Here is a 12,129-nt window from a genome sequence, read left to right as displayed (position 1 = left end):
ACTGTGCAGGCAGTCAATTGTTACGAAGGCCTGCCACCCACAAACTCACTTAACACTGTTAGGAAACAGACCAGAGAGGAAAGAAAGAGCAATCACAGCACCAACAAACCAATTCAGCTCCAGTGGAGAGCTGAATTGAGATATGTGGTGACAGAAAGAGCCAGGGGACAAGATCCAGGACGTGAACATGGACACACATGGTATAGCATATGGTGTCTATGCTCGGCTCGTCCTAAATAGGGTCAGAGCAGGGGGCAGCGTCACAGGAAATTCCCAGGCACTGAACTGAGAGGCCCAGCAACACATCAGCCAAGTGCCCACCAAGTGCCTGCCTGCAGGGATTCAGGTTCGCCATCACATGAGGGGTGTAGGCTCCACCTTCCCCCACTATGAAGGCAAGATGCCAGACCTTAAATGGAGATACCTAGGTACCAGCAGAATTTTTCCATCAGGGAAAATAGGCCTTAACCTTCCACATAGGGTATGCGAAGAGGCTACTCAGAGGCTAGGGATTAAAACCATTTAGGGAGTTAATCAGTGCAGAATTGGAGTATTCTCTCTCTCCCTCTATCTCTCTCTCTATATCTATATCTCTATTTCTATCTCTAGATATCTAGAGATATATATCTATTTCTAGATATATATAGGTATATCTAGATATCTAGATATATATAGAAAGATACATACATACATATATAGGGATAGATAGATAGACAGATAGATATACATATAGATATAGCTTTCCTAAAGCGATAACATCTGAATTTCTCTGAAGCAGAGCCCTCCTAGCTCACCTTGAGCTAGCATCTGTATTGAGTGAAGCCTCTCTCGCCTTTAAGCTTTTCAGCATTGGATGGAGAATTTCCCCCACATGCAAGAGGCATATGGATGGCTACCAGAAATTACTTAGACTCAGCTTCCTTACTTCAGCACCTTTAATCCTCGAAAGAGCATCAGACACATCCATCCCAGGGGACCAGGCAGAGGCAGGCAGGCACAGGAGAAAGATTATTACCAGGTTTATCAGAGGAGCCATATTTCCCCCAAGAGGGCGCACAGGACACCTGTCCCTATCAGGTAGTAGGAGGGTCTGAGGGATAGGAAGTGAGGTAGATGGGAGATCAGGTGGGTCTGGTCGGAGAGAGGGAGGGGCCAGATGTATAGCGGGAACTCCAGGAATGGGAGAGGGCCCAGGTGTGGGTGGAGCTGAGGACCAAAGGTGAGCATCATACTAACAATCCTAGCTACTCAGGAGGCTGAGACCTGAGGGTTGTAGTTTGAAGCCAGCCTGGGTAAGAAAGCCCCTGAGTATCTTGTCTCCAATGACCCACTAAAAAGCTGGAAGTGGAGTTGGGGCTCAAGTAGTAGAGTGCTAGCACAAAAAGCTGAAAGTATAGTGCCCAGGCCCTGAGTTCAAGGCCCAAGAGACTCTGTCTCTCTCTCTGTCTTTCTATTTCTGTCTGACTCTCTCTCATACACACACAAAGCTGAATGGCGGAAATAAAGGACATATCATTATGCATTACTACAATAGAGGATCAAGCTGATATTGTTAGTGTCATTTTCTTGTGTGTGTGCCAGTCTTGTGGCTTGAATTCAGGTCCTGTGCACTGTCCCTGAGGTCCTAGGGCTTGAAGTCCTGGGCACTGTCCCTAAGCTTTTGTGCTGAAAGCTGGCACTCAACCACTTGAGCCACAGCTTCACTTCAAGCTTTTCAGTGGTTCATTGGAGATAAGAATATCATGGACTTTCCTGCTTGGGCTGGCTTGGAAACATGATTCTTGAATCTCAGCCTCCTGAGTAGCTGAACTACAAGTGTGAACCTCCAGCCCCTGGCTGTTAGTGACATTTTTCACCTAGGTTTTCTTGAAGGTCCAGGACCTTAATGGGGTCATTTTCAGTTCTTGTTGGGGGTTTCTTGTGATCCCAGAGCTCTCTGCATGAATAAACATAATAGGGAAAGCTAGTCTCTATATCTTACTTTTTTTTTTATACTCTCCCCTTCCTCATGCTCTTCATTGTCCTATCCCAATTTCCACTTGTTAGCATAGTTAATCTGAGTGTTCGCATGGTACACGATAAACTTACTTACATTTCACAGTCTTGAGTTTGGTGTTGACTTTATTGAGGGAGGAGGGAGAAGGAAGATGGAAATGCAGGCCAAATGGATTAGGGACTACATTTTGGTAACATCCGTGGCAGAAAAGAAAAGGAAAATAAAGAGACAACATAAAGATGTAGAAAAAAAGTACCAGAGTTTGGTGTAGGCAGACATCAAGGAAAGAAGATTAGGTATGGAGTTTGTGTTAACTCACTAGCTTTTTGCCAAAATCTTGGACAGGGCATAGATTTCTTTAAATTTTCTTTTCTCTTCTTGATTAAAACATCCAGCAGAGAACCCTTCCTGATCTGAGGCCCCAGAAAAAAAGGGGAGAATGCCCATTCTTAGTGTGATGGTGAGAATTTAAGGAGGAGGAGCAGGAGGGGGAGGAGGAGGAAGAAAGGCAGCCAGAGGAAGAGGAAGAGAGGAGGAAGAGGCCCAGCAAAAGCACATGGTGTATTATTGGCCCATCAAGGGGCATTCAGCGGGCCACTAGGCAGAAATGATAAATTGGGGGAATGTTGCCAAAGCCTGAAATTCTGGGGGTGATATCAATGTCAGCAGGTGGCACCAGTGAGCTTAAGGAGAAGTTCTAAAGGATGGAGGTGAAGTAGAGGAAGAGTTCCATGGGGGCCAGGGCCTCCCCAAGGCAGATCCACTTTCCTGCAGGCACAGAAGAGGTGGGAGGGTTGAATAGTGTCTAGGGAGATTTTTTTTTTCTTTTACTTTCTTTTGGTGTCAGTCCTGGGGCTTGAACTCAAGGCCTGGGCATTGTCCCAGAGCTTCTCCACCCCCATCCAAGCCCTTCAAGGCTAATGTTCTACTGCTTGAATAGAGTTACAGAGTTACCAGAAGAAAAGGCCACAAAGGCATCATTGTTCTTGAGGTGTCCCTGTTCATCCAGGAAGTGCTGAGGATAAAAGTCATTTGGGTGTTGGAAGTATTTGGGGTCTCTGAGGACGAAGCCAAGTAGTGGATAGACATCTGTGCCTGGTGAGAAGATGAAGGGAGTAAGAAAAAGTCAGTGTGGAATAAGGAGCATCATAAGAGAGAGAGGGAGGTGTGGAGAGATAAAGAGGTGAGAGTCAACGCAATCTCACCTTGTGCAGAAAGTAGCCTCGGAAGTGAGTGTCCCAGGTGATGTTCCGGGGGATGCCCACAGGTGCGATGTCTGTCACTCTCTGGATCTCATGGATGACCGCATCCGTGTAGAGCATCTTGATGCGGTCGTCCATCATAGGAATCTGGTGTGGTCCAATCACCTGGGTAATCTCTTCCTGGACCTTAGCTGGACGAATCCAGGAAGACATTTCACAAAAGGGTACAGGAAAGGGCTGGGAATGTGGCTTAGTGGTAGAGTGCTTGCCTAACCTGCATGAAGCCCTGGGTTCCATTCCTCAGTAACACACAAACAGAAAAAGCTGGAAGTGGTGCTGTGGCTCAGGAGGTAGAGTGCTAGCCTTGAGCAGAAGAAGCTCAGGGACAGTGCCTAGGCCCTGAGTTCAAGCCCCAGGACTAGCAAAAAAAAATAATAAAAGGCAGGTAAACTGATGCTGCCAGTGACTCATGCCTGTCATCACAGCTACTCAGGAGGCTGAGATCTGAGGATTGCTGTTTGAAGCCAGCTTTAGGCAGAAAAGTCCATCAGTCTCTTATCTCCAATGAAATCACAGAAAAAGCTCGAAGGGACACCATGGCTCAAAGTGGTAGATTGCTAATTTTGAGCAAGAGGAGCTCAGGGACAGCACCCAGGCCCTGAGTTCAAGCCCCACAAGTACAAAACATAAAAGTTAATAAAAAGAAGGCAAGAAAGGGCAGGAGGTGTTTCTGTCAGAGTAGCTTGGGCAGATGCTGGTCTGGATTTTGCAAACACCATGGAGTTATAGATCTTGAGTTGGGGAGATTAATTTTTATCCGCAGTACAAATTATTGTTCACCTCTGAAGGTAAAAATCCTTGTGTGCTTAGTTGTGTTTTGTTTGTTTGTGTTGTTATTGGGGCTTGGACTCCGGGCCTGGGCACAGTCCCTGAGCTTTTCCACTCAAGGCTAGAACTCTACCACTTGAGCCACAGCTCCACTTCTAGTTTTTTTTTTGCTGGTTCATTAGAGTCTCACAGAATTTCCCGCCTAGGCTGGTTTTGTACCACAATCCTCAGCTCTCAGCCTCCTCTGTAGCTAAGATGACAGGCCTGAGCGACCAGCGCCTGGCATATCTGGCCTTTTCAAAATGCTATCTTCCTTTCTTCTTGTCAGAGGAATGGGAGAGGTCAGCTCGGCTCACCTTCTACATGAGGATATTTCATTAAGAGCAACATTCCATAGCGTAGGGTCGAGCTCACTGTTTCTGTGCCAGCAAAGAAGAGATTGAGGGTGGTGAGCACCAAATTCCTGAGGTTGAATTCTGTGTGTGGATCCTTTTTATCCTGGGAGAGAAGGAGATCATGAATAGGATTATCTTCTTTCTCTTTCTTTCTCTGTGTTTTTTGGGTTCTCGCCCCTCTCCCCCCACCTCCCCACAATGTAAAATGTAGATTTCTATGTGTAAGTCCTGGGGCTTGAACTCAGGAGCTATCCTTTCGCTGCTTTGCTCAATACTAGCACTCTACCACTTGAGCCATAGCATTACTTCTGGCTCTTTTTGGTGGTTCTTTGGGGATGAATCTCCTATGGACTTTCCTGCCTGGGTTGGCTTTGAACCATGATCCTCAGATCTCAGCCTCCTGAATGTCTAGGATTACAGATGGGAGTTACTGATGCCTAGCAAGGTAGATATTTTTGGAAATGTAGAAGATAGGCAAGCCAAGTCCAGAAGCAGGAGTGAGTTTGGTGTGTTAGAAGAATAGCAAGGCAGACATGGGGACTGGGGAGGAGGGGGGAGAGCAGAGAGAACTGGGAGAAGAAAGCAGAGTGCAATTAAAATTTGTGTGTTTCTGTGTTTTTTTTTTTTTTTTTGCCAATCCTGGGATTGGAACTCAGGGCCTGGGTTCTGTCCCTGAGCCTCTCTATGCTGAAGGCTAGTACTCTATCAGGAGAATTTTGTGATATGAAGATGCAACTTTCTAGCTGGGTGCTGGTGGCTCATGCCTGTTATCCTAGCTACTCAGGAGGCTGAGATCTGAGGATTGAGGTTCAAGGCCAGTCTGGACAGGAAAGTCTATGAAGCTTTATAATGAGCCACCAAAAAAAAATCCAGAAGTGGAGCTGTGGCTCAGGTGGTAGAGCACTAACTTTGAGGGGAAAAGCTCAGGGACAGCGCTCAGGCCCTGAGTTCAAGACCCAGTACTGGCGTGCACACGTGTGCATGTACACACACATACACACACACACACACACACACACACACACACATGCACACACACACACAGTATGAAATAGGGATTAAGTGACCCCAGCAGAACTTCAAGGAGAGAGAACAGGGCAGGGGGGGGAAGCATCTTTATAAGGAAGCAGTCGATGAAATCTCACGGGTTTTGGGGTCAAGCGTGGCTTCATTGGCCTTCACTCTGGATGCTATGAAGGCCTTAAGGTCCTCTATCAAGTCATAGAGGTGGTTGTGTCTTCTGAGCAAATACTGCATGACTCCCGAATACATGTCATATAGCTGAGGACCCGAGTGACAGAGATGTGTCAGCCATGGGGAGCAGGGGGCCAGGGGAACCAACCAGGTGACCTGAGACTGGGATCAGGAAAGAGCTAGGGTTGAGAATTTGGGGTGACCTTTATAGATTGATTGATTGTTTGATGGATGGATTGAATTTTGTCATTCACAGGTCTTGCATTTGGGGCCTGGACGCTGTCCCTGAGCTTCCTTGTGCTCAAGGCTAGCTCTCTACCACTTTGAGACACAGTGGCACTTCTGGTTTTCTGATGATTCATTGGACATAGAGTCTCACAGGGACTTTCCTGCCCAGGCTGGCATTGAACTGCAATTATCAGCTCTCAAGTGTCCTGAGTAGCTAGGATGACAGGCAGGAGCCACCTTCGTCTGTCAGGGTTGGGACTGGGGGTCCAGGGAAAGTGACTCCCCATGGTCACCTGGGCGCAGGGCATGCTCATCTCAATGAAACTCTCATTAATCATCTCCAGAAGGCTCAGGAACTGCTTGTCTTTGTAGTCGAAACGGTTTCCAAAGACCACGGAACTGATGACATTAGACACTATGCGGCTCAGGAAGAAGGTGTGATAGATCGGGGGGCCTGGGGCCGGGCAGTGGAAACCATCCATATTGGACATGATCTCGGGCGACAATGGAGTCAGTCATGCAATGGTGGAATTTGACTCTTAGATCTGCTACTCTGTGGCATCAAGGGAGTGACTTCATGTTTGTAAACTGAGTCTATATCTCCCTGTCTGCAAAATGGTTGAGACCCCAACTAGGCATCTAGATAATGATTTGTAAGAACAATTTCACTCAGTGCCTGATGTGCAGTAAGCACACCGAGAGCCAGGTATAGTGGTGCATGAGCGTAGTCCCAGCACTGCAAAGGCTAAAGATAAATGGAAGTATAAAGCCAGCCTGGGCTACACAACAACAAGCCTTTATCATCAGAACTCTCCATACAGATTTTGGGAGTCCATTGGTGAAGGGTTCTGGATAAGTAGCCTCTAAGGGTCTTCCATTTTGTTTATTTTTTGATCCATCATGGGGCCTGAACTCTGGGCCTGGACGCTGTCAATCAGCTCTTCAGCTCAAGGCTAGTGCTCTACCACCTGAGCCACAGCACCATTTCTGGCTTTTTGTGCTTATGTGGTCTGAGCAATCAAACCCAGGGCCTCATGCAGGCAAGGCAAGCACTCTACTAGTGAGCCACCTTCCCAGTCCCCATGCTGATGTTTTTTGGTGGGTACTAGGGCCTGAACTCACGGTGAAGTCTGGTCCTCTATTATTGAGCCGCAGCTCCACTTGTAGTTTTACTGGTTAATAAGAGATTAAGAGTCTCACAGACTTTCCTGCCTGGACTGGCTTTGAACCACATTCCTCAAGATAGGAGCCTCCTAGTAGCTAGGATTATAGAAGTGAGCTACAGGTGCTTGGCTAATGTCAAATTTTTAACATGTAACCTGGCTGGAAATCTCAGTACATTGTGGAGAGTTTCTATCTTCTCTCATTTCAGAGATTTCTGCCACCAAGGCCCATCTTCTTATGATTGAACTTTCCTCCATTAACAGCTCACCATCTAGCAGCCCTTCCCATTGTGGGAGCCCCACCATTCCTATACCTTTTGTCTTCCAGAATTCCTCTAGTAGGTACCCAATCTCTTCCTGAATTCGTTCCTCAATGCTCTGCTTTCCCATACCAAATTTTGGAGGACAGTCAGAGAAAAACAGCGAAGGACCTTCCATGGTTCCCCATTGGCCATAGCCAAATCTGCTGAGATGTGAGAGTAACTTTCCCTCTGTCCTTCCCTGCTCTGTGGTCAACACTGTGGTAGTTAGGATGGAGACAGACTAGTAAAGGTCTCAACTCTGATCTGGGGGAAACTTCCCACAATTTTCCACTCAATGGGTGTGTGTGGAGGGGAACAACTACAATTGCCTCTCATGTGGATATAACCAGATTAGTGAGTTGCTTGAAAATATAATGAACTTATTTTGGCAGTTTAATGAATGGAAGAGTTTATGACTGGAATTGTGAGTGGGTGCAATGGATGGATGGATGGATGGATGGATGATGGATGAATGGATGGATGATAGATAGAAAGATACATGGATGGATGGATGGATGCACAGATGGGTAATGGAGAAATGGATAAATGGATGGATAGATGAAAGAGTAATAGACTTATGAATGAGGAAGAAGCTTGTAAATGGAATGATGGGTGAATGAAGTATGATTGAGAGGTGTATTCATAGTTGGTTGGAAAGGCTCTTCTTTATTAGAAGACTCACTAATAAATGTATTTTTGACAGATTTATGAAGCAATAGATAGGAGGGAAAATACAGGTTCCCTACAAGGGAACACCATAAGAAATCATAAAGGGAATTTCTCATGCAAAACAACAAACAGACATCTGGCAGGCACCAGTGCTCACACCTGTCATCCTAGCAACTTCGGAGTCTAAAGTCTGAGGATTGAGGTTCAAAGCCCATCTAGGCAGGAAAGTCCATCAGATTCTTACTTCCAATGAACCATTCAAAAGCCAAAAGTGGAGCTGAAGTTTAAGGCTCAAGTGCTAGAGTGCCAGCCTTGAGTGGACAAAGCTAAAGGACAGTGCCCAGGCCTGAGTTCAGGTTTCTGCTGAGGCTGGCTTTAAACCATGACCCTCAGATCTAAGCCTCTTGAGTAGCTTGGATTACAGGGGTGAGACACTAGTGCCTGGCTGAGAAATATAATGAAGGACAGACACAAAGGAAACAGACTCCAGAGAGAAAAGATTTTCCTTTTTTCTTCTCCTTTCTTTTTGTTTTTCTTTTTTTTGCCAGCCCTGGGGCTTGATCTCAGGTCCTGAGTGTTGTTCCTAAGCCTCTAAGTACTCCAGGCCAGGGCTCTACCACTTCAACCACAGCCCTGGTGGCTCCTGTTCATGCTCTCCCTATTCTGGGTGGAAAGTACACACAAAGGATTCGCTTGCAGAGGGAGAATGGGGCCCCACCCAACCTCAGCAGCCAACAGATGATCCAAATAAGCCTTGATGCTCGCTCCTTTTGGAGTCTGCTCTAGGCAGACAGGCAATTATTCAGGGAAGTCATGAGCCAACATCCACGTCCTACTCATCCCCAGCCACCAACCAATAGCTCCACCACACCTGTGTTCTTCTAAAGCCTGTCTCCTAGGCCCAGAAGCAAGCAGATGGACAGTTTATGCATATGGGTGGAGCAAAGTTTCTGCCCCGCCCATTCTGTGAGGCCCAGCATCAACCCCAGAGATCTGAGGCAGGCCTCAGAGCCCAGCACCTGGCCTTGGCCCAACACAGACTTGAAAACACAGTTACTACCCAGCCCGGAAGATTTCCAGATCCAAAGATATTATAGGCAGCCATGGACTTTTCTTATGACCTGTCATCCATTTTGTACTACTAATAAATCTTAAACTAATAATAAAAGAAAAAAGGATAGCTGGGTACATTGGCTCATGCCTGTAATCCTAGCTACTAAGGAGGCTGAGATTTGAGGATCACATTTCAAAAGTCTGTGAGACTCTTATCTCCAATAAACCACCAGAAGACTAGAAGTAGGGCTGTGGCTCAAGTGGTAGAGCCCTAGCTCTGAACTGAAGCTGAGGGACAGCACTCAGGCCGAGTTCAAACCCCATGACTGACAAAAAAAGAAGAAAAAAGACTAAAAAGAGCTGATTGGTTAAGTACTGATGGCTCACACCTCTACTGCTACTCGTACCTTTAATCCCAACTACTCAGGAGGCTGAGATCTGAGGGTTGCAGTTCAAAGCCAGCCTGAGCAAAAAAACCCGTTGAGTTTCTTATTTCAATGAACCACCAAACACCTGGAAGTGGGTTGTGGCTCAAGTAGCAGAGTGCTAGCTGTAGACACCAAAGCTCAAAGGACAGTGCCAAGACACCGAGTTTAAGACACTGGACTCATTCACACACACACACACACACACACACACACACACACAAACACACACACACACACACACAGCAGAAAGGTAAAAATAAGGGCATATCATTATGTACTACTGCACTAGAGTATCAAGCTTGATATTGTTTGTGTCATTTTCTTGAGTGTGTGCCATCCTAAGACTTGAACTCGGGTCTGGGCATTGTCCCTGAGGTTTTGTGCTAAAGGCTGGCACTCTACCACTTGAAACAGAGCTCTACTTTCTGCTTATTTGGTGGTTCACTGGAGATAAGAGTCTTGTGGACTTTCCTGCCCCAGCTGGCTTTGAACTGCAATCCTCAGATCTCAGCCTCCTGAGTTGCTAGGATGACAGGCATGAGCTCAACTGAGCAGTGCCCCTGCTCAATCTGATGTTGAAAAGCAAGGAATGGAACATCCAAAGATCTGGTTGTTCCTGGCTTGCATTCATCCACTCAATCTGCCAAACTCTGGCTAACCCTCTGGTTTACCCTACCAATATTCTGCCAATGTAGCCAGGTGAAACGGAAGCAAATTCTATATCTTCCAGGAGTGACCCTTCTCCCTGCCAGGTCATACCTTCATAAGGGCATTGTACATGTCTCCTGTATCCAGTTGGAGGTAATTCCTAATGAGGGGAAGTGGGGGGGGGCCAGGAGGCAGCTTCTCTAGAACTTCTGGTTCCAGACAGACATCAGCACCATGGCACTCAGGCAGGCCAGGATGGATGCCAGAAGCATGCCTGAGGCCAGCATGGTGGCGGTGGAGGCGACAGGCAGGGATGGCTGGGGCAGTGTGTGTTTAGGCATTTGGGGGATAGAAGGGGAGGCCTTTGCTCCTATTTATTTAATGTGTCACTTTATCGCTCAATCTCACCCCCACCCATACCTTGCAACACCCTCAGTAGGGAAGGACAGGGCACACAAAGCTGGGTACACTCACAGGTTCTGTTGCTCCAGGCTGAATTCAGAGCTGGAGAGTGGAGATTTTCAAAGCTGTGTGGCTGATGCCTGAGACAGGGCTTGTAACCCCAGACTGAAGACAGGCCAAAGAGATCGAGATTTAGGGGATGCACAGTAGAATTGAAATCCTTAAATTTATTGGTGGTGAAGACAGGATGTATGGGTTGGGAATCTCTCTATAACAGAGACAGGATCATGAAAATCAGAAAGCCATGGGCCAGTGACACACACACATAATCCTTGCTATTCATTGTACTGAGATCTGGGGGTTGCACTTCAAAGCCAGCCAGGTCAGAAAAGTTTGTGAGACTCTTCCCTTCCATAAACTACTGAATAGTAGGAAATGGAGCTATGGGTGGAACTGGTAGAGCACTAGCCTTAAGCAAAAAAAAAAAAAAAAAAAAAAAAAGGCTTGGATAGTGCACAGACCCTGAGTTCAAGCCCCAGGACCAGCATAAAAAATGTTAGGGAGGGATATACTAATATTATAGAGTATAGCTGTGTTGCAAGGATTTCTATGTGAAATTCTTCCTTTTCCCTCCTCTCCCTCTTCCTCCTCTCCCTCCTCCTCCACCTTCTCTTAGGATACAGGCAGGGGGGAGATGCACCAGCAACTGCTACCTTTCTGGGGTCAATGGGGAGGGCCAAAGTGCAGAAAACAAAACACACAACAATATAGGCAAGTTGCTTGTTGATTTTGGAAAGGGAGAGAGGGAGGAGTTGAGTGGTGTGGTCAGCTACCTGTTGGCCTTTGCATAACCCCAGGCCTGTACCCTTGCTTTGCTTCTCTTTTTCTTGAATAGAAAGTGAAGATTGGGGGCTGGGAAGGTGGCTCAGTGGTAGAGTGCTTGCCTTGCATGCTCGAGGCCCTGGGTTCGATTCCTCAGCACCACATAAGCAAAAAGAAAAAAGCCCGAAGTGGCGCTGTGGCTCAAGTGGTAGAGCGCTAGCCTTGAGCTGAAGAGCTGAGGGACAGCGCCCAGGCCCAGAGTTCAGGCCCCACCAACGGACCCAATAAATAAATAAATAAATAAATAAATAAATAAATAAATAAATAAATAAATAAAGTGAAGATTGGAAACATCATTTCTCAGTGATTCTTGGGCCATGAATTGTTAAGGGCAATTCTCTCTCTATCTCTCTTATTATATCTTACTACCTTGCTGAATCAATTACATAGATGGAAATTTCACAAATCCATATTCTGTGTCGTCTATGCTATGTCTCTTTCCCATCTCAATGCCTGTGCCAAGGTGATAATTTCAGCCATTTGAGCTGATACCCTTTGATTGAGGGACTGAGCCATATTGTTTGATCTTTTTTTTTTTTTTTTTCCGGTCATGGGCCTGGAACTCTGGGCCTGGGCACTGTCCCTCAGCTCTTCAGCTCAAGGCTAGCGCTTTACCACTTGAACCACAGCACCACTTCCTGCTTGATCCTTTGTGGAGACTGCTGCCTTCACATACCTTATCCCATCTTGAATAAAACTGCTTCTGTCCATGTATACCTCCTCTGCCTCCAGCAGCGGG

General features: G+C 46.6%; 1 pseudogene; it reads right to left on the bottom strand.

Annotated features, from left to right (window-relative positions):
* Nucleotides 1-2,271: 2,271 nt before the first annotated feature.
* LOC138811195 (cytochrome P450 2G1-like) overlaps nucleotides 2,272-12,129 on the bottom strand; it is a 117,694-nt pseudogene continuing 107,836 nt past the window's right edge.

The sequence above is a fragment of the Dipodomys merriami genome, unplaced genomic scaffold (genome assembly GCF_024711535.1).
Source record: "Dipodomys merriami isolate MVZ:Mamm:240054 unplaced genomic scaffold, mDipMer1.0.p SCAF_52, whole genome shotgun sequence".
NCBI classification, from domain to species: domain Eukaryota; kingdom Metazoa; phylum Chordata; class Mammalia; order Rodentia; family Heteromyidae; genus Dipodomys; species Dipodomys merriami.
Note: the sequence above shows the minus strand (reverse complement) of the source record. Positions and strands in the feature narration are given on the sequence as shown.